Source organism: Pyrgilauda ruficollis, unplaced genomic scaffold (assembly GCF_017590135.1).
Source record: "Pyrgilauda ruficollis isolate IOZ18807 unplaced genomic scaffold, ASM1759013v1 scaffold12, whole genome shotgun sequence".
Classification (NCBI taxonomy): domain Eukaryota; kingdom Metazoa; phylum Chordata; class Aves; order Passeriformes; family Passeridae; genus Pyrgilauda; species Pyrgilauda ruficollis.
The window spans coordinates 17522322-17545845 of record NW_024510321.1 but is presented as its reverse complement, the minus strand read 5'-3'; the positions used below and the strand labels follow the sequence as shown (position 1 = coordinate 17545845).

The 23524-nt window shown below is 38.0% G+C and overlaps 1 protein-coding gene across 6 annotated transcripts in view; it reads left to right on the top strand.

Moving 5' to 3' along the window:
• Positions 1-23524, top strand: part of CACNB2 (calcium voltage-gated channel auxiliary subunit beta 2) — a 240308-nt gene that overhangs the window by 163598 nt on the left and 53186 nt on the right. The gene's annotated exons all lie outside the window — the stretch shown is intronic.

Sequence of the window (23524 nt, the reverse complement as noted above, 5' to 3'; positions counted from 1 at the left end):
ATGCTCCATGAAAAATCACTTAGAATCAGTTTTCTGTAACAGGCACTTGATTGACTTATGTGTTTCAGAACATTCTTATTTAAATGTGTGCATTTCTTCTTTTATTAAATATATACTTCTGCTGCAGTGTATAGGGTCAATGCTATGAATTCTTACTGAAGATGTTTCTGAAAGTTTGCTCATGGATTGCCAGGGCACTTAATGCTTTTACAGTGTCAAAAATCAGCCCTCAGTTGAACATCCTGTTCATCTCCCTTCAATGAAGAATCAGTCCCTACAAATCATATGTAAATAAGGAGAATCTGTTACAAGTGTGGTTTTTTCCTAAAGACTTCACTGGCTTTCTTTACAGTTTGTGTGTCAAGTGACCCCGTGAGTCATTTGCTGTAGGTCTTCTTCAGATTTCTCCTCTCAACATACTCCTGGCAGATATGACAGTGTAGTAAGAAAACTCTAAATGAGCTTTAGGTTTTTGCTGTGTGTTTATATATTTTCCATGAGATGTATTTAGGACTGTGAAGGTTTTAGCAGTGAAACTGATGGGCTTGTTTCTCTTTCATCTGTGCTACATCTTTAAATAATGCTGCATCTGTAAAAATTGTGCTAATTTTATTTATTATCATTAATTTATCACTTCATTCAAATTTTTCTTTTTTTGGTATGTTAGCTGCAAGATTTAAATGTATTAACTGTTTTCTAAACTCTGGTTTTTGTTCTAATATATTTAAATACACCATTGAGATCCCCCCTTAGATCTATCTACCTGATCTACATTTTTCTCTCACTTTCTCTGAGTCCCCTCCTCCATTTTGCCTAGTTTTTTTTTTTAATTCTTTATCTCCTTTCCATCTCCTATTCCATTTAACTCTCCACTGACAGCCTCACCTCTGCCCATTTATGCCACCTGTTTTAAAAGGGCTCTTCAGAAATCTGTGAGTCCAGATCACTTTGCTCTGTAGCTGATCGTGTGGTGAGGACCAGCTCTGTAAATAATACAGTACTATAATGCACAAGCAGACATCTTCATCAGGCCAGAAAGCCTGAACAGGGAAGCCAAAAATGGTTTTTTGAAAATGTAACTGTTAACTAATATTTAATAAGAGCTCCTACAGCAGCTTTTTAATGAGCTGCTGGAATGTGTCAAGTGTAGGAGATGCTGAACATCTCTTTGAAGTTGGATCTTGCTGTTCTGGGATCAGTGTAGCAGAAACTCAACAACAGAAGCAGCTCACTTCTTCCCTTCAGCCTTGTATCTCAGAGATTGCTGACTGTAGTCAGGAGTTTCAGTTTTATCAGGGATGGATTTTGCTATTTTGAGGTGGTTTTTTTGCTCCTGGGAAAGATTATAAGGGCTGCCCTGAAATTCAGGTGAAGTTTTAAATTTTATCAGTAAACGCACAATCTTGAAAAGAAGAGTTGAAGCTATAGTATCTTGCAGATTAATCAGGGTAGCAGTGCAGTGCTCACTGCTGAACTAATGCATCCCTTGCAATGAGTAAATCTATGCGAGTGTTGCTATGGGAATTTGGCTTACTGATGCTGGCTTAAATACATGGACAGCCCTTATGTAATATTCATGACCTCTAGCACAGCTGCCATTGTAGTTTGTAGAGAATCTGCTAGCAGACCTTGACTTCTAAAAGCTGTATTTCTATACATAAAACCAATGTTCCCACTCCAGCTGGCATGAGATATAGTCTCTAGGTCTGACACCGTCTGAAACTGTAAGACAACTTGTGAACAGTGAAAGTAGCAAAGGCACTGCCAAAACCAACCTGTTGTAACAATGGTTATTCCAGTCATAGAAAACACAAAATTAGTTATTTGAATACTATTTCCTTTAAAACAGATTAAGGCTGGAATTAGATAAACATTTTTGTTTCTCTAGTCAAATGTTAAAAGGCATTCCAGGATGTAATGTATGGCAATAATTTTACGTAGAGGCTGTAACAGTGTAATATTTGGTCTAGTGTAATATTTAAATTAATACTATTAAACAAAATATTATGCAAAATTGGTGCTTTTGTTTGAAATAAGTGGTAAAAAAAATGTGTTTAAATTAAGCCTAACTCGGTGGATGTAAAATATGACAGGGTGTGGTTTTTTGCCTTTATTGATGGTTCAGTCCTTCACCTCCCTGAAACACAGTAAAATTAATGAAGCAGTAGCTGCTGGTGGTGCCTCCTGGCTGCTGTCAGCCCCAGATGTGTTTGCCACAGGCTGCAGGTTTGCTGCCTGCTCCCCACGACTGCCTTGCCTACATCCTGACTGACTTCCAGGCAGAGCCAAGTGACAAAGCTGCTTTAACTTTTACCTTTTTTCATTGTGAGAGGAAGTGTTGATCCTAAATAAAATCATTACAAATGTGTTTGTCACAGGAATTAGAAGAGGGTGACATACATGAATAATGCAGTGGTGGAGGAAAGATGATAGTGAATTAAGGGTAGATAAAAAACTATTGAACCATGTCACACAGTTAATGAAAAGAGTTAAATGACATCCATTTTCCCTTATTACAGCTAGGGAAAACACCTTAAACTGAAGATAAAAATACAGTGATAGAGCAGACAATGCCAAATTGTTAGGACAATTTTAAGATTTTTAAATTTGTATTTTTATAGCATCTAAGTGCTTGTGTGACATGAAGCCTGAATGTGTCTCTTATACCTATCCAAACAGGGAAAATAAAAGCAAAAAAGCTCATAAGGAAATACACATTCTGGCTACATTTATTTATTTATTTATTTATTTATTTATTTAATACAAGCATTGCTTCTATGGAAAATGGTTAAGCATATTTTGCTGACTCACTTTGGCATGTGACTTACTGTAAGGAAGGTGGGGCCACGGGCGCGTGTTCGGAGTCATCCAGGGACAGAAAATTAAGAGGCAGCTGATGAGGCTACCTGCAGGCCAGCATCTACTCCTGAAGCAAACAGATCTGAAATGAAGCTGTTAAGCTCAAAGCTGAGATGAAATGTTCTTGATTAGAATCATTTAGCAATAAAAATGCAAAAAGGCTGGGACTTTTTGTTGTTTTTGTTGTTAGTTTTGTTTGGTTGGTTTGATATAGGGGAAAAAAAATTGAAGGAAGGCATTGAGGATTTCCTCAGTGCTCTCCTCACAGACCATAGCATGTGCTAAATCTAGAATAAAGAGAGAGGACCTGTGTTGTGTCCAGGTATGGTATGCTAATGGCATCCAAATCTAAGGGCTTCCATTGATATTTTGCTGAGTTTCCTGTTTTCACAAAACCATGAATCTTCAGCATTGACAAGCCAAAAAAATAATGACATTAATTGTGTTTAGCACTAATAATTTAAAAACCATCATTTCTACAGTCTAAAAAGCTTTTTAGTTGTTGAAGGATGGTGATTCAAAATTAAAAAAAATGACTGTCAAAATGAGACCATGGCCTATGAGAAGTCAGTGATTGTGTTAATAGTAGGAAATCTCAATTCCCCTCAACTCTGCTTTGTTTGCACTCCACCTAATGCTCCACTGCTAGCATCCTTTTAGGAGTCTGTAAAAATTTGAAATATGTATGCTTGTAGTTTTAAATGCTGTTGGAATATTATTGATGTTAAGATGGTGAACCACTGAAATTTTGATACTAGATGTCCCTTTTCTGGGTCTGAGGCAATGATATAAGCTGTCACATTTTTCTTTTTTTGATGTGTGCTGTAGTAGTGGTGATGGCTTGTGACTGTGAGTAATAATGCAATGTCTTAAATGTAATGCAGTGCCTCCATGCATGGTTTGGGGACCACAGCTTTGAAATGTGTAGCAGGCTGGGATAATGCCTACATATCTCTGTGAGGCTGAGGGCATGAAAAAGATTGTCAGATGTAATTATCCAGTGCAGTGTGCCAAGACTAGTTATATGAGTATTTATTCACTCTCGGACAGGTTTCACAGCCTCAGAATGACCCCATGCTGCTAGCGGGCAGCTGCAAAGCTAGTTGAGGTATGTCTACTGAAGCTGCAGTAGCATTTTTGACAGGCCAAAAGTGCCCATCTCCTTGATGTGCATCCTTATGTTATGTCAGCTTGTTCCCTCATGGACATTCTTTCTATTTTCTCTCAATTGCCAAAATGTCATGGTGATGAGCAGCACACAAAGCTATAGCAACACAGGATAGTACTGTTAGCTGTTGTGTGTGGTAATGCTTTTTTCACTGATTTCTTCTCATTACCCTTTATGTTTTGGAATATTTTTATTGCATGTAACCATTTAGATCACTAATGTGTCATAGTTACTGGGATCACATGGGAGCTGGCACACAGGTCTAGCTGGAAAAAGAATGAGTTGTTGATCCCAAAGTACAATTGCAAATCTGGTTGTTGCTTAGCTGCAGGTGAGTTCTGCATTACTGGACCTGCTCAAATCAGGTTACAGATATTCTTCTTCTTCATTTTTTTCATTAATTGCTTCTGTTTTTTCTTGGGTGTGTAACACTGGGATGTAAAGCAGCTTCCTCTATGCTCTTTGTGACGTATAGTTTTTTCTGGTGTGTATTCATGATGTATTTTGTCTTCAATTGAAGTGTATGTTCTTGTTCTACATTAGTGCCTGCTGTTATATTGGTTATTTCCCTGAACAGATTATCCCTTCTTACTGTTGGGCTGAGTTGTTGGCAGCTAGAATTGTTTCTTCCAGTGGAGTCTCACATAACCTGGAATCAAAGGTCCCAGAGACAATACTGTTTCTAATTAGAAGGCATCGGTCATCTCCCATTCATACCATGATTAGAGTGATTAAATACGTTTACTAAGTAGCATTTCTTCTTTTGCTTGTTGGGTTTGAGCAGACAAAAAAAGAGTGCAGGGATATTAACACAACCTACATTTATAGACCTAGCTGTAGATACTTTAGTATCCTGGCTTTCTTCACATAATAAGGAAAAGAGATAAATTGTCGCCAAGGAATGGATGCAATACTGAGACAGCATTTTGAGGTTCTGAGGACAACCACAGCTCTTCTGCCTGCGCTTTCACCTGCTGCTTTCACATGAGCCTGCTCCCTTTGGTGAGATGTCTTTGTAGTGTTTGTTCTGTATGGTTAAATTACCACATAAAGGGCAGCAGAGCCAGTGGAAGTTTGTGTTAAACTAAATAACTACTTTATTAAGAGCAGTGTGAAAGAAGTGTTTTAACTGAAGTAGGTGTCGTAAGCCAGGTGCAAACATCGTCCCTGGATGTTTTTCTGCTCCTTGTCCCACAGGTCCCTGACACGCCCAGCCAGTGAACTGTGAGCTTCTGCTGCAGGCTGGTACTGCACAGGTCACAGCAGAGATTGCTGAACCCTCATGTGCTTGCATCCCTCCTGTGGCTGCTGAACCAAGCTGCAGATAATGTGTTCTCGGGCCAGCCCTCCCTGTGGCTCAGGGGTGGTGACTGATGGGTCTGGGTGTTGAGCCAGATGTGCATGTGGGGGTCAGCAAAAGCTGTTGAGTGTCACAGGAGCCATACAAGAAGATGAGAAGTGGCCTTGGGGATGTTCTCTGTGATTGGTGGGGAGTGAGTGTGGCATGGGAAAGGAGGAATTAAGGTATGTCTTTGCAGGCTGCTCAGGCTGGTACAATGGTGAGCAGTTTCACTGATATCAGATTGAGGTAGATGCCCCTGGTTGCTCTAAGCAAAGAGATTTCCACTTAAGACACATATGACCTGGTTCATTAACTTTCTTAAGGTTTATAGGGTCTGATTTACTTTTCCAACATCCAAGACAGTAATGTAATCCAAGACACTGTAATCCAGAACTTCATTTTTATCAGCAGCTGCTCCACCTATTAGATGCCATGGTTTTTTTAAAATGGTTAACATACACATTTTCTACTTAAAAGGGAATAATGATTCAAATGTAGAGGAGAAGGTAGGATTTCAGGGCACAAGCCATTGTTAAAGGTAGCTACAGTGTGTGTGATGTTTGAATTTAAAAGTCTGTGGTTCTGGACCTCTGACCCTGAGATCAGTTCAGCTGGCCAGAGCATGGTGCTAATAATGGGCTATTTACTTAAGATCCTTGTGGGTCCCTTCCAGCTCCAAACATCCTGTGAATCTGTAAACAGGAGCATAAAGGAATTATTTAAGGAAGATATGCACATGTGATTATATCTGTGTGGGCTTATACATGTATATGTATGCATTTTATATATCCATATACACATGTATTAGATAACTATCACTGGTGACTTGAACTGGCCATTTATATTCTACAGCTGTACAGCCTTCTGTTGTAAAATGGTTGGTTTGTATGCAGGGAGAGCTGTTGTACCAAAGTATTAACTTGTGCAAAAATGCAAAGAATTTGTAAGAGAATAGTTCTCCTGGGATTAGAGCTGGTAGTGGACTGTCATGGGGTTTTTGGAAGCAGGAATGAGTTGGAGTAAGGACTTCAGTGCAGGCAACGAGTGTCTCACCTTGCACAGGTGCCCCAGCTCACAGTGACACACATGAGGTGGCGCAGTGCATTGGAGAAAAACTTGTTTGGACAACAAAGCCCTGTGCTTTCTGCTTCCTGAGCTAAGGGGACTATTTTCCAACCAGTTCATGAGCTAACCTGATTTCTGTTGGAGCAGACACCTGGCTGATGTGTATTATTATGCAGGGAAGTACTTGTCATCTGCAGTGAAAACAAACCTCCAGACAGTTCTTGAGTCCTTGGCAAAGATCTGAATCTTTCTCCATAAATCCTCCTTTCTTTCTCCATAAATCAAGCTCCCAAGAATTAGGAAGAAAGAAGAAAAAATCCACAAGTATGTATACTTTTGCTATATATATATATAATCAGAAAAAAAAATGGAAGGAAGCTTCAAAAATAATCTCTCTTTTTCATCATAATTGCGACTTGTTTTATAAAATTACATGCAAGATGCCAAGGAGTTCTAACTATAGGTAGCATTAGAGTGCTTTGATACAAAATTAGACTGACATTAGATGCCAATTCTAAAGTGTTTCCTTTGGAAAATTTAATATTAGTTACATAAGCTAGTCACTGGTTGTATAAAACTTTAAAAAAGAAAGTAGGAACTCAAAGTAATCCTGTAATACCTGGGAGAAGGATACTCTGCGTTCCCAGGTTAGGAATATTTTAAGTGCAAAACTCAGCTTGAACTATGAAGAGCATCTAGATTCTGCATAATTCAGAGTATTAGAGGAATTACTTTAAAATGAAGGTTCAGAGAGGTCCCACTGATGCTTTTCTGCTTATGTTCTGGATATGTTCTGGATATTGTCTGGATGTGTTCCTGCCATCTTTTTGTCCATATTCTGTGTAAAGCCTGTGCATATCCTAGAGCAAAAAACTTCCCCTAACATTCATCTGTGGATGCTGCAGAAAGCTCTGAACACTTCCTCTCTATATTGACCTCCAATCCTGCTTTGACGTTTTCCTCCAGGATTTCATAACCACCTGGGTTGTATTCCCACATTAAATACAATAACCACTCTATTTTATACTCCTAAAATGATCAGTCCTGAGGTTAAATGTATATACTGAGATGCATTTTAGGCTGCCACAAAAAATCAAAGATTAAACAGACATTTATCCTTTGTGAAAGTATAGATAACCATTTACCCTTCTCCTTTCATTTTGGTCATGGAAATGTCGCCAGTGGGCATTAGTCCTTTAACTTTCACAACTATCTAGTTTTATTTTTACTTACTTGATTGAAACAATTCAACTCTATTAACAAGTAAGCAAGCAAGCAAATACTTTTATTGAATCTGATATGAAATCTTAACGTATAAGTTTCAAATGGTATTCTCTAACTTAAGATGAGATATTTATCACTGAAATATTACTTCTTGGAGTTATTTTTTTAAATGCCTTCTTCTCCTTGCTAAATAGCTAGAGGGTGATATTTAAATCCAATTTCATTGTTAGCAAGATCTGCAAACAGTAACTGTTTTAAAAAATGATTCAGTGTCAAGCAGTACAACGGTGCAGAAAATTTAGATTAATATTGTTGCAAAGAATTCAAGAGTGTCTCCCATTTTAGTTTTTTTTACTGTCTCCAGCTTTACTTTTCTTAAGATTCTCTCTGGCCGGATTTGGGTGATTTTAGCATACTGTAATTGTTATATTAATCTTTAGTTTATTCAAGTGGTTGCCTGTCATAACTGACATTAAAATAAGAACTTCTAATTCAATTATTCTTAAAAGTGAGGCTTCCTCTTGCTTGTTGGTGTGCAAATATGTGAGTTAAATACATGTTAGCGAAATTGCCCTTTAATCTCATTTTGGAAATCTTATCAGATAAGATACATATTTTCAATGTGATTTGTTGTTTACATCTAAAATACAGAATCTAGTTTGAACACTGATGATTTATTTTCAGTATTTTGAACAAATCTGCATTTGACAGGTATGGAAAGCAGGGATGCACCCCATGGTTTGAGTTTTGTTGTGCAAATATGCTTGTGTTATTGAACTGAAGTCATCCTTTTTCAGTGAGTGAAGGAAAAACCAAGGGAAAAAACAACTTGAAAGGGAAGTTGAAGGATCAAACTGCAGCTGCTTTGATTATTTTGACTGGAGATGTCAGATTGTTGAAGTGAGAGAAGAGATGCGTATGCTGCCTTTTGGCTCTATCCATTTGGCCAATTACTTTAAAATGAATTTTAAAAAGTTTTTGGATTCTAATATTTAAGCTGGGGTAAAACTTGTGAGCACAAAGCATCTGGGGTTACTCTGTATCCCTGTCACCATTGTCTGTCGCAAGAGAAACACTTCCTCACTGAAGTGAAATTGAGAAGTGCTGGGAACCTGCCATCTTGTAAATCAGCTGTGCACATTGCTTTTAATAATCAGCAGTAATAAATGACAGGAATTGGAAAGGAAAATCTATTTCTGGCTTTCAGAAGCAGTCAGATTACAGATGACCGTATCCTTCCCAGAGGAGCTATAAGGGAACTACATTTATCCCAGCTCTCTCATTCGATCCTTTTTTTCCCTTTTTGCAGTGATGCACGTGATTCACTCACAAAACACATAATTCCTTGCATTCTGCCCTGGTGTTCCCTGGTAGTTTAATCCAGTTGAGTTACAACACTCACCATGGAAGTGCTCAACTCTGCTGCCTTTACAGTAGCCATGGCGTGTTCAGTGGACCTGGTCTGCTGGTGTTGAGCATGGTCCTGCCTCATCCAGCTGCCTCCAAGGGTTTGAGCTGCCTTCTGCAGGCACAGCGATGTGACACGTCCTGACAGGAACATGAGGAGGGAGGAATGTTCTCTGTACCTGTCCCACTCAGCTGGCAGTGACCTGGGAGACCCCAATAGCTCCAGCAGCCTGTGCCAAAGGAGATGGGTGCTTTCCTTTGGTGAGGTGAAGGAAGACACAGCTGTGCTGGTGTAAATGGCTGTATGCATGTGAATGAAACCCTTACTTTTTCCTCAGAAAGGAAGAGGTTCCTTACTTCTAGATTTAAACTCATCATAAAATTGCCAGGTTAAATTACCCGGTGTAATCCATATCTGCCATGTTTGCCTTCCAGAGCAAGAGTTTGTCTTGGCATTACGTTCAATACTGGGTAAAATCTCTGAGGGAAGAAGCTCTCAGTCCAGGAGCTTCTCTTGGAAGCCTATGATTACAGTAGAGGCCTGAGGACAAGGGGAGATTAGGAAAGGATAAGGGGGCAAAAGTGGAAAGGAATTGGGAATTTTGGAAAGGAATAGACACCATGTGGATTGACTCTCACAGCCTTGTTCTGTGATTCAGCTTGAAGAAAATCCAGTGGGAAGGAAAAACAGGGAGCTGTTCTTGATTTGGCATTCTTGAGCAGGTTTGAAAGATTCAACTTCTACCTTGTATTTCTCAGACTTGACAGTATTTCTCTCACACCCTTTGACTGTTCTGTCTCTCTGGCAGCACAGTTTCATGGCAGTGGCTTTGGCTCAAAGCATTGTTTTGGAAAGTTTCCATCTGCAGCTGCTCAGTTCATTTGTTTCAGAAGAGGTATTTTGAAGCCAGCTTAGTTTGGCCCAGTGTGCATGGTGCAGCTTTGTAGGCAGCGGTGTGCCGTGCTGTGGGGAGTGCTCCAAAGCACAAGGCTGCAAAAGTAGTGTACTCTTTTCAGCTGAGAAATCCACCTTCTCCTCTGTGAGTTGGGATCTTGCTCTTAATGTCCTGCTGATCATAGTTTGTGATAGAGCAGCACATGCTGTTGGGTGTTTGTTTACCAGCTGGCAGTGAATTGATTACTCTTGAGGACTTTCCTTCAGAAGCTGTCTGATGTAAACAGGGACATAGCTACATACTTGCTGCTTTAGTTCCATGAAAATGAGCAAGACATAAAAGATCATAAAACAGTGTATCTGCTTTACCTGCTTCGTTCTGTCATTAATGGACAAAGTCTTATTTTGGTATCAAATATTTCAGTGTTTCTTCCTGAATGCCCTTGCAAACCCAGTGGAAATTTTGTCTAATGCAGTCTGGTGGAGAGTTGTGTTCCAACAGTCAGAAGTTAAACTACCTTTTCTCCTTAAATTTCAGTGTATGTTGCAGCAATCTCACTCTATTCATCAGCTATAGGGTCTCTGCTGTTACTGCAGGACTGCTGCACACTAGGACAGGAATGAAGACAACCATAATTCAACAGCTGGAACATATAATATAGATACCATCTTGCATGCATCTTTCATGTCATCACAAAGCCAGTTGTAATAGCTTTTTCTGAATTTTGTTCACACCAGGTTCTTGAAGCTATGTTCATTAATTCTAGACACCATGAATGTCTGCTCTTGTACATGACTTCCTATAGAGTCTCCTTGGGTGTTTTAATGCTGACTTGAAGTTCTCACCACAGTGATCTGTTGACAAGAAAGACCCCCCACACTACATGTGATAAACCCATTCCTTTATGAGAGCCTGGAATTGTGGAGATGAAAGGCCACTAAATACGCTATAACTGTATCTGGTTCTCAGATGTTCATATGAAACTAAATTTCATCATATATATCAGTGGTATAAATTTTGTTAATTGTCAACATAAAAATACTCCGTCTTTCGAAAAACTATTAAAAAAATTGAATCATAACTGATACTGTATAAACCACGGGTAACACAGGAACCTTCATGTCAAAACCCACAAAAAATTTTCTTCCATGTTAAAACTATTATTTTGTGTTTAATAGTTTAAGGAGAAGTAAAAGGTATCAAGCGACAAAATACACATAAGGAATTATGTTGCATTAATACAGCTGGAAAAAAATTCATATGTTGATCCCTCTTCCAATTCAGGCCTAAGAAATATCTAAGCATTTGAGAGATATATGGGAGACCCAGGTTGGAAACCATTCTTCATGATTTATATCAAGGAATCAAGTTAGTTTCTTTTGCTCCAGGCTTTTTTGTAATTCTTCTTATGGAGCCACCCTGAAAGTTTAGATGGCGGTAAAAGTGGAAGGTCTTATCAAATCAGTTACATCTGGTAATACTCTTTTTTCAGTGAAAGAACTTTGAATGGAAATAGAAGATAATATAATATTTTTGGGACATTTTGAATTTGCATTTTAAATTAAGCAGCTAATCAGAGTCTAAGAGCACACATTTATATTGTTGAAGGAATATAAATTAGTTGATCAATCTGATCAAATGTATTGATTTTCAGAGTCAAAATATGTTTTTTGTAGAGTTTTTTCAAATTTTTTGCAGAATTCTAAATGTTAAAAAAGTATTTTTTACTTCTCATTATTGTAGATTTTCGCTTAAATAAAAACTCCTTAAGTTATTTTCTAATAGCTTTTTCAATACACTCAATATTTTTTGTGACTTTGATTCTTCACATTTTATATATAAAGCTTGAGATTTCTAGTAAAGTACGAGGTCTTTGATACAGTAAAAGGGAGATAAATTGTTGAAGATTCAGCAAATTAAGTGCTATTTCTTCTAGCAAATGTCGAGTAGCTGCTGTGTGTTGCTTTAGCTACTCTGAGGACAGAAACAGCTTTAGCAAATGTTGGGCCCTGTGTGAAATCAGTATCTAGTATGCATGTGAGAGAAACCTTCTGCAGAGGTGGGGGACGCACATGTTCTTGCATAACACTGTCAAATTTAGCAGTCAGTTGAATAACACCAAAAGAAATTTCATGCGTGGAGAGTAAGGCTTCTCTAATTAGCTGTAAAAGTCCAAATGATGGGTGCTAAACACTGTATTATAGCAGTAAAAGTCTCTGCTGTAAATCTTCCATCACTATCATATGTAAGGAACTGCTGGGTGTGGTAGCCCATGGTGTTACAGAAAATTTAGTTACAAGCATCATGGTAAACTACTGCTTGTGGCTCACTGCACATTGTCTGAGGCACTCTGTATTTGCAGAAATTTATTTTATTTTGGAAGAGGACAAAAATAATAAAATCCCTCAAATCTTCTTTAAACATTCTGCAGATGTATCTGATCCTTTCTTTCACTTCTGAATCCCAACACATGCTTCCTCAGTGTGTCCCCTCCAGAATGGCCAACAGAAGCTTTAACACCAGATTCTCCTCCAGCCTGCTTTTAGAGGTAGAAAACATTTAAATTGCTTCCACTTCCTGACCTGGCTCAAATATTCCACATCCTTGCTAAAAGACAGCTCAGGCTGGCATGGAAAGTGAGCGGTGCTGAGACCCATAATGACACTGTCTTGCTCCCAGTATCTGCTTTGAGACCTGGTTTCAGCCCCATTAAAGAGTGAATTTCTTGGACCAGCTTCATTACAAAAAAATCTAATAGATCTATTTAGTAACACATACACCACATTTAAATTATTAGTTCATCTCAGGGTCAAATTAGATAAATATATTTTAATGTCATTCTAGAACTTAAAATAAAAAAAAGTGTTATATAAACTTGAGCTGCCTTCTGCAGGCGCAAATCTCTCCTAAATCTCTCCTATTTCCTCTTAAGGTGAGAGGAGGTATGCTGCATATGCAGAAATCCAGTTTTGAGTAACATTTTGTTTACTGTTGAATCTTTAAATTGAAATAGGAATTCAGTATTCAAGTCTTAGCTTAGTCATTATATTTATCCTAGTTAAAGTAGAAGTTAGCTGATAGGCTTTTTAATTTTTTTTTTAAATTACTCTGATGAGTTTAGAATGTCTATCAAGGCAGGCACTTATTACATGTATAATGTATGTATGCAAATAGGAGATACAGGTAAAGAAATGAGTCTGCACTGACTGTGAAAGAAGTGTGTTTGTTTGTAAGTAGGCTGGAGTGAATTTCAGCATGTTAAATAGTGAAAGAAATTCTTTCAAATTTGCCAAAATGTAGTCCATGAAGCTAAGTGCTTTTATCCCACAGTTACTTGAAGAAAGACATGAGTCATCAACTAAATAAAGTTTACATTTTAAAAAGGAACATATTCCAATATTCCAAATATACTGTGTTTAAATATGTTTCTAAGCAGAATTAATTTGCTATTAGTTTTGTTTCCTGTTGGACTACACTCATTGGTTAATATAAAAATTGATATAAATATATATATATAAATGATATAAAAATTAACAATTTACTATAGGTGAATGCTGTGATCCAGCTCTCTTGCTGGAATAGCCATTATGTGACTGTATAGTGAGAATGTTGGCTGAAAGGAATTGAAAATATGCATAAAGCCATGTCTGAAGATCATTCTGAATTAGGGCTCAATTTCATTATTAAAATACCCTTGAGAGTACATTGTTAAGATGTACTTCATAAATAATGAATACTTGACATCAGATCCAGGGCCATTTATCTCACCTGTGTATTTCTCCAAAAGGAACTTTATAGAGTGGATATCTACATTATATTTAGATGTATGTTGGCTAGTCCTAATTTCCTGAAATGCAAGGTTTGTCTAGATTTCATTAGAACAGAGGATTGCGTCCAAATCAACACCTTGTAGGGCATCTACAACAGCTCAGTTTGGTGTTGGGTTTACCCTCAATTTCTCAATCTCTCTCTATATTTTACCTGGCATCTTACTCTCTTTAGAGTTCTAATTCTTTCCTTTCCCCTTTTCCTCAGTTTCTCCTTGTTAGTCATGATGAGGATGGGCCCAGTCCCTGGGCAGCCTGCTCCTTTCCTTCCTGCTTGGCTGGAGCATCTCTGCAGGCAGACAGTGGTGCAGGGGATGAGGAGGGGCTGGGAGCTGCTGCCTGTCATGTGGGAAGATGATGCATCAGCATCACAGTAAGAAAGTGTCATTCTTGGAAATCTTGAAAGTCCCTCTTGTTTAAAGAGAGAGGAAATTCTAAGGGGAAGACTAAGACCTGCTTTGCAGAAATTCCTTCATCACCAGTAGTTGGCTCCTCAGCTGGGGAAGTAAAACCAACTGTGTAGACAGCACACATCATCTATCCTTCATTGTCTGATCTAGTTCCTGGTCTTTCTCAACTGTCTTCATTCATGTTTTTGCCAAGCAAGTAGCAAGTTGGGTGAAATTCTCAATGCCAGAATTAAACTGCCTTGAGAGAGAGCAGGAGCTTTCTTCTTTTTACCAGCAGTGAGAAAAAGGATTGTTAAATGTGTGAATTCTTTCCAAATGCATACTTGTATGATTTCTGTATAGTTCTTTGGTGGTTTGGTTTTTTTTTTGGTTTTTTTTTTTTTTTTTTTGTATTCTTGTCAGGAATAGAGCATTTAATCTCTTCCATTTCATAGAAGTGGAAGTATATTGATGTTTTGGGGTTTTTTTTGGTAGTTAGTTGGCTCTTTTAATAATCTTATAATGTGTCAGACATTTTTCCTCTCCTAGAAAACAAGGACTAGTCTGCAGAATGAGAGTTGTGTTGCTATTGCTGCTTGATTCCATGTTTCTTTGTTTGTTGGCTTCCTTAATGTTGAAACTTCCTGTTCAGTTTGTGTGTTGTGATTACAAAGACTGTGAGGTATGTGCAATATTGATAAATGCAGTAGTCTAGTCCACTAAATGTCTATCAAATAGAATAAGACATCTCTATAGTTGATACATTTTTAATTACTCTGTTCTATTTGTCTGATGGAAAAACACAGGCAAGTTGACACTTTTAATATTAAAAGTGTGGTTTACCATTGCAAACAATGCTGTCACATTCATCTCTCTTGCATTTTCTTTCCTCACAGTCAGTTTCCCTTGCTGAGTTTCCTTTGCTTATGTTTGTTTATGACAGAGGAATGCTGTCTTTCCACAGAAAAGAAGGTGCAGTGGTTGCAAATCTAATGGAACGTGAGGTGTTAAACTGTTCATGCATTGACCATGTCTATATAGATATCCTTTCAAGATTACTGAGTGGCAGTGAGAAATGCTTCATGTTTTCATGCCCTGTTTATTGGTTGGAGTTATCTCTGAGTTCCCAAAGGTTCTGCTTTCCTTCACTCTAACCACCAAATATGTTCTGCAAGCTCACATGGTGGTTGGCACCAGACTGCAGATGAGGAGTGCCCTGAAAGGACTATTCACTGTTCTGTGGTAGAGAATTTGCAAACATTGATTTTGGAGGGACTTTGATTTTATAGTCCTCAGCATTATACATGGAAAGGATAAAGACAGAGATGATATGTGCCTCTTGAATTCTGGATGTGGCTCTAACTTTATTCTCCTGTTTGGGAACATTTGGTACTTTCAAAGGCTAAAACCAGCTCTTGGCAGTGTAAAACCCAACAGTATTTAACCCAAAATATTCCTCTTATCATTTTCCTTACCAGATGTATGAGCATGCAAATGAGAGAAAAAAAACAATGTCTAAATCTGATGTATATGATTTATAGTCCTGCATAAGCAGAATTTTATACAAACTTTACCTTATGGCGTTGCTTAGTTTGAAAATTAGGGAGACCAAGGAGAAGGTTAGCTGCAACATCAGCTTAGAAAAAAACAGCATTTCAAATTTAATTTTTATTGGAGAAAACAGAATACAGGTACATATTAAGTGGCATAGGAATGGTTGTATCTGTCCCTGGTGCATTAGGTTTATTTTTGCAATTATAGTATGCTTTAAAAAGTGTAATAAGTAGAATTTTAATAATTAGCCCGCATTTCTACAAATATTTTTTTCCTCTATACAACAGAAGAGCATAAGTGTAACCCCAGCAAATTTTGGTTTTCATTTATTTTTTAATGTTAGTAATTGAAAAAGTTAATGTATTTAGTGATTTTTGAGCAGAGTAGAGTGAAGATAGGGGAAATATGATAGTGAAGCTATTTGGCTGGATGCTCTTTTTAAGTTTTTGAAGCAAAAATTTGAGTGATATGGAAAAAATACATTATTAAATGCTGTCCATTCATCCAGCTATTTATATATATAAATATTTTATATTGTTGCATATTTTTGCATGTTTTTGAGGATGCAGAAACCTTTGAGCATTGTCTGTTGTAATCAGTTGGGAAAATGAGCCTAATTCTACATTTGGCTTATAAACACCAACGTGTTTGATTTAAGGAAGTTGAAATCTTGGACGAAGTTTTGTTGAATCATTACCTGGTTTTGAGTCATAAAAGGAATTGACAAAAGCAAGCACTTTATACAGAAAGCCAGGAATTTATTGTCAGTTCAGTCAAAGAACTGTTGTTGTTCCAATTTCAATTGTTTAGAACTATATGCAGTTAAAAGTATATACGCACAAACTTTCTGATACTCTTCTTTTTTACCTCTGCACCACTGCGTCCTGAGGTCAGTGGCAGCTGCAGCTGATGTGATTAGGGTGGGACTTCAGGGAGTCATCACAGCATCCTTACTGGTGATTTCTTCCTCTTCCATACAAGATCCATCATAATGTTCTTACCTGTTTGTCAGCACGCTTTGGGGCTTGCACTGTGTTTTAATTCTCCATTACAGCTATTGCTGCTGGGTGTGCTTTATGTGTGTTGATAAGGGTTCTTTTTTATCTTCTCTTTTTATCCCCTAACACTATTATTACACAGTGCCTGAATTGAACTTACTGCAGGATGTTGAGGTATATATGCTACTTCACTTGCAGTTGGCACTTCTTGCATCTCTTCCTGTGAGGCTTTGAAAGAAGATTTGCAGAGCTACCAAAGAGGCATCATGACAGCACCGAGGGCTGAGGGGCTGGGCAGGATTTTACTCAGTTAATACTCACACAGTTAGCAGGAGAATGGAGAGTGGATGCGGTGAGAGTCCTCTGAGAGAGAGGAAGGAGACAACCCCAAAGAAATGAAAAAAAAAAAAATTGATGAGATGGGAAAAGCACAGCTTGTGATGAAGTGACCATGAAGGGATTGAAATAAATGGGGGGAAAAGATCAGAGAAGTAAATGCTATTTCCTCAGTTGCAGACTTCAAGAAGTCGCAAGATTAACATCAAAAATAATACTTTTTAAATGTACTCCCAGGTTTCTGGGCCATTAGGCAACATTTGGAAAATATTTTCAAGATTTATTTTACATTTGTAAGGACTAGAATATAAGCCCTTTTTTTTTTTTTTCTTATTACAGTTTGTTTTGTAACTAAATTATGAAATTTTAAGACCATGAACTTAAAGAGCAAGAACCAGATAATCCAAGACTTAAAAATTATGTATATTGGCTACACTACTTGCTTGCTTTCATTAAGCCATTAACTGATGGGGACGGGAGAAAACTGTATGTACCTTGTTGTTTCAGCTTTGAAAACTGTCTCCTGGTGCATGTGGCTGTCTGTGCACCTCTGCTTTTACATTTCAAATCTTCTTTTCTGAATAACTTCAGCAAGTAACTTAGATACTCCAACACATTACTGCCTTCAGGGTTTCTGGAAATTAATGGAAATAGTGACAACAGGTGAAATGTGATTAGTGGCATTTAGAAAGTTGATAGTATCTATTCCAATTTTTCTTTTGTGGCAAAGACTATACAGAGCCTCATTTTTATTTTTTTTTTCTTTCTGAAGTGAGTTAGTATATCTGAAAACATTCTGGAATACATCTTTCAAAGATGCAAATACCTGGAAAGGAGACTTCCATTTATCAAGAAGAAAATGAAAATGAGTTTTGAGTTTGCTCTCCAGGTGGGAGTTTGCTCTCTAGTTGTGAGCAGCTTTAGCACTGTCTGTCCAGAAATTTCTGCAAAATTTGTATGAAAAGGCTTACAGAAAAACCATATAGCATATAGATTTAGTCATTTGAATTGCTGTCAAATTTCTATATTTAATCAGGAGTTGTTATAGAAATACTCCTTTTAAAGTAATAACAGTGTCACATGAGGATTATATCAGAGAACTGTTTGTATCTCTTATGGTTATGACCTAAATTATCTATATTTAGAGCACATCACAGATCTGAATACCTGTGACTTCACATTTTGTACTGTGAACATCAAGATTTAGTTAGTCATGAATGCGTGCAGGTAGCAATATAAGCTTCTATATTGTGGCCTTTTAGATCTGTGCAGCATTTTTCCATGGTAAATGCTCCCATTTTTTAAGCTGGTTACACATCAGAGGAAGAACAAAGAAAAAACTCTTTGTCATGGTCTTAGTCTATTTGTGCTCACATACATTATTCTTGTATTTACTGTGCTGGTAATTTTGTATTTTTAAAGAAAATACCATTTCCTCCTTGAAAGCAAGATTTCTGTCTTGACAACTTCTCGCTTGAGATTGGTTCTTCAATGTGATATTCTTTGCACTTGGAAGTTATATATGTGATTTCTTAATTACCCTTTGTGATACTTGGTCATTTTTTTCCAGGACTAATGTCAAATGAAAGGCAATTTATGATTATTGCATTAAAGTAATGGCTTTCACAACTGATAGGTTTATCGTGTTATGTGCAAAGGTTACTAATGGAAATAACAGCATTGAGTGGAGGACAGTAACCCTACTAAACGGGAATTGATCATATAATCATATACTTGGAAAGCTAATTTAAATTCCAGAATCTTGTATTAATTGCAGAATTGTTACTGGTAAATTAACGTGATGAAAAAAGAAGTGTTTTCTGTTTTGAGCACTCTCGTTTCATTATCACATCTTTATAAAGATTTTTATTTTTATTTTTATTTTAAATTAGCAAAAAGTATTATTTCAAAGCAGCTGGTTTATCACACTTTGAAAACAGTCAGTTATTTATATTTTCCTGTCATGGCAGTGCCTTAGAGAACACTTCACTATTGGTTTTACCCTATAGATTATTGTATGTTAATGAATTTTGCTTCCAGTTGTCCTGGAACATTCTGATGTATATAGAAGTTGTCTCCCAAGATATCTCAGGAGCAAAATTGAGCATTTGACTCTGTACAGGTTTAGATAAAACTTCTACAAAAGACCGAGAAGACTAACTTCCTCTGAAATACAGTAATTTCTGGAAAGTGATTGTTATTATTGCTTCTTATGTAACTTAAGTGATTCTTACACTTTCCAAAAAGGAATTTGCTAGTAATTTGATTCAAACCTATGACTTTCTAATCCTAATTAGTTTTTAAGCATCACTGGGGGCAAGAAGTCTGCAACTTTTGATCAATACAGCTTAGTTTAGAACAAGTAAATGAAATAAAAATTTAGACCTTGTAGCACAATTTCAATTTTTATATTAGAAAGATAAAATTTGTAGTCAAAATTATTTGATTGGTCAAAATGCAGGGCAGAAAGGCTGGAGATCTGTCATTCATGGACTGCATACACAATCAGTAGATTGTGAATTGCTTTCTCTTAGCTTGCTTTCATCAGCAGCCATAACCATAACCAAGGCTGGTAAGCAACATTTCTCCTAACAGTTTTAGTGGAAATGTCTGCTTAGTCTCAACCCTAAACTGTCTTGTTGAGTGAGATCCTGCATAGTATCTTCTTAAATAATTCAATAATGCACATACTACGTGTTCAATTTTGTATTTTAGCTGAATTATATAGGAGGGTGGGGAGTTTTGCCTGTGCAGAGGGAGGAGGCTCCGAGGAGGCTGAGCAGGTGCAGCCTCCAGGAGCTGCTGCTGTGGGGACATGATGGCAGAGCAGGTTTGTCAAATATTACCTTGCTGAAAGGGTGGTGTAAAACCAAGACTGATCTTGCACATTTTAACTTACCAGGGAATCACATTAACTTCTGAATTAGGGCAAACAGTTCTCTAAGGTTGTGTGATGTTGGCAGGATGTCCCAGCGCTGCAGCCATAAAATACTAGCTCAGAAAATACTGTTAACTTCCATCCTCTTGGAAACCAGGGAGCCAGGAGGGAGCAGGGATATGATCCTGAATGCAGCGCAACAATCAGTGAGAGCGCTGCAGTGGTCAGTGAGATTTCTGAGGAACAGTATTGCCAGAGAGTGCAGCCAGGTTGGAAAGGCAGAAGCTCAATTGCATAGCGGAGAGGGATTGTGATTTTTCCCTCTACAGCCTGTTATCAAGGGGAGCAACAGAGGTTTTGGCTGCAGCTTTGTCCTAACTTGGAGGAATGGGGTTAGCACAGGGAAATCCAGGAGCCTGTTGGGAACATCTCTAAACTGCAGAAAGATCTGTGAGGGGCAAGAGAATTCCTGTAGTTAAAGCTGGAGAGATCCTGAATATCCTGGTGGAAAGAGGGAAGATGTTCTGGCTGATGGGCCACAGTATTCTTTTCAAACACAAGAACTAGTGAAGTCTATAGGAGTGGCAGATCTGAACTGGCATGTCTTCATTGCCACCTTCATTTTTGTCCTCTGGCTGGGAGCATAGTTACCCTGTATTGTAAGTTGTCTGTAAAGGTGACAGAAAAATTGCATGCCTTTTGTTGCACATGTTAAAAAAAAAAAAAAAAAAAAAAAAAAAGGATACTGTAATGTTAAGATATTGTAATATTGTGTGTTCAAAGTATACGCTTTATCCTGTACATCAAAGACTTGAATTACTTGGGAACTTTCTCATTTTCTTCTGTATGTAAAGGAAAGGGTAGCAATTTCTAAGCCTAAGCAACTTTTAGTCCTTTCCTTCATATGCATTGTCCATTTACAGAAATGCTAGGTTTGGCTTAACATGGGAGTTTACTTCCTGCCCTTTTGGCCTTTTTCTATTCTTGGCACTGGGTACAGCTTGGGTACTTTTTAATAGTGAGCTGATTAATTTTTCTCTAAAGTCAGACGTTGATATCTTGGATTTCATTTAACTGGTTACTTATGTGTAAGATGAAGATGGAAAAAGAAAGCAGCAGATCTGTGCCACTGTGATCTAATAAACAAGTTCATTTATAATTTGAAAAAAAAATTAAAAATGAAAGGTAAAATATTCTCAGTACTTGAAACAGTTCATGAAATGCTGATGGGAGAGAAATGACAAGGCCAGGGAATCTAATGGTTTGTGAGGTTATGGGAAGCGAAAGCTAGTCAGCTACCATTACCCTTTGGTTGACCACTTTGATATGGTGAACAAAAAGGTTAAAGGTTTCATGTTGTTTGCTTCTTCCTTTTTCCTTCTGGGAACAATTGCATCCCTTTTCTTGGCTGGATCAGCAGTAATGTCCTGACCTCATGAGACATTTTCCCAGGAATTAATGTCCCCTCCCTCTGTTCCCTGCCCTCCTGTGTCCCATGGGATGGTGCTTCTCTCAGCCACCTGACTAAATATCCCCCTCAGAGAAGGAGGATGTGTCTTCCAAGGACTTCTCACAGCAGTGGTAGGATTTTCTCTTTCCAGAGAAGTCACAGTATTTATGATAAAGGATCTTCTGGGTGCTTGTCTCTGCTGTGCTTTTAAAAGCTATAAGCTTTTCCTAAGCCTCTCAGGGGTCACTGGGTTAGCCATGGCTTCTGCTTCACGAGGAATTCATTGGTTGGTGTTGATGTTAACAGTTCCAGTCTGGTATAATGTACTAAGCCAGGGAAAGGCAGTGAGCTCTTCACTGCTTGAAACAGGGCAGAAAAACACTCTCATAGGTGGCTTGAAAGAGCATAGCTTTTTCATAGAATGTCTTTATGTTACCTGTTGTAAGTTTAATGTTAACTGAATTTGATATTTAAATAAAAAATGTAGTTTGTAGACTCCACATCATTTTTCACACTGAACTCCTCTTTGCTGAACCTGTTGTGTAACTGGACTACCACAAAGATTTCCAGTGCTACTATTAAGTGCTGGTTTTATGTGACTAGGTTTATGTGTTTTGATTGCACTGTTTACACATTTGCTTTTATCTGCTCACCTATCGTCACAAAATTCAAGAGTTCTTGCTATTAGTATTAAACTTTTACTTCCTCTATAAAATGATAAAATAAAAGACTGAAAACTTTGTGGGTGCAGATGTTATGGTGTGTGGGAAGGCTGCTTGGATGACCACCAGAGCACAGTCATGGATACTCAGCATAAAAGTCTCACACTTTTCCTTTGGTTTACTGCTTTTCCATAGTTCCAGTGGTTCCAAAGATCAAAACAAAGAAAAGTACAGTCTCAGTGCAAAGACCATTGTAAATTAACACCCTGTTGTTCTTTCTGAAATCAGAAATGGCCAATTTGATTCTGTGCAGGAAAAGGAAAAAAAAAAAAAAGAAGAAGATAAACTGTGAGCAAATAACACTGGTTCTGGTAAATCAGAAGGGTTTGGGCTTTGGGGGATTTATGAGAACATCAAGTTACACAGCCAGAACGCATTATACTGAGCTGGACTATAAAAAAGGGGGAATACTTCCAACTTAAACTCTGTAACTTTTGCCTTTGACTTGTTGCATAAAATGAGGATAAATAAAAGGAATTAATTTACAGTTGTAACTGATGAGAAAAATTCATTGGTGTTTGTTTTGTGCCTCCAATCACAAAAATATAAACAGCTGGAAAAGATAGAGTTTATACTGTTTTTTTCTTTTATTTTTTAAGTATTTCTTTGTTTTTAGTGTCATGCAACAAAAACCCCAAATCAATGTACGGGGTGACAAACTTGCTGCCTGAGCAGCAGGTTGCTGCTTCTGTCCTGACAGTGTAGGCAGGGCCAGCCTTGCCATCTAGGGCCGTGTTTGCCAGGGTTCCTTTGTTTGGTGCCACCTGGCTGCAGTGCTGTGGCCAGGGAGGATGGAGCCATGACACAAATGTCTAACTGAGGCCAGGCGATTCTCCATCAAAACGCCTCAGCTGCTTTGGAAGCTGCATTTCACTGTGACACTGAATTTTTAAAGATTCTCGTTGCTTCCCAGATTTTCCTTTCTCTCTGTGGCCCCTGAGTCTATCATATACACATTTTAGCAAGAAGGGCTGCCAAGTGACATAGAGCACGGACAGTTTTGCACTTTGGATATGCTTGTGACTTTCCTTTGTTGCTTGGCAGAGCAGTTGAAGGCAATGGGGAGAAGCAGAAGCACAAATGAAAAAGGAGGCGGGGAAATGAATTTTAAAATATATTTTGAACAATAAACTCTGTCCTTACTTTGCTGGCTGCTGTGTTTTTGCCAGCTGGGGAGAGCTGTGTAGTAATCATGTCAGAGTTAAAGCTAAAGGCCACACCTACCACTATCTCCTGCTATGATTTTCTCCCTGAGCAGTGCTGAGATGCGGGACAGTACCAGGCCATGTGTTGGGGCTGCTTCCAGTGGCTCAACAAACTCAGCTGCTGTTCAAAGAAAAGTGTCAGGACAGCATCCCACCAATTTCTCTCCTAACACACTCTTTCACAGCTTAGGCTGTCTCGCTCCT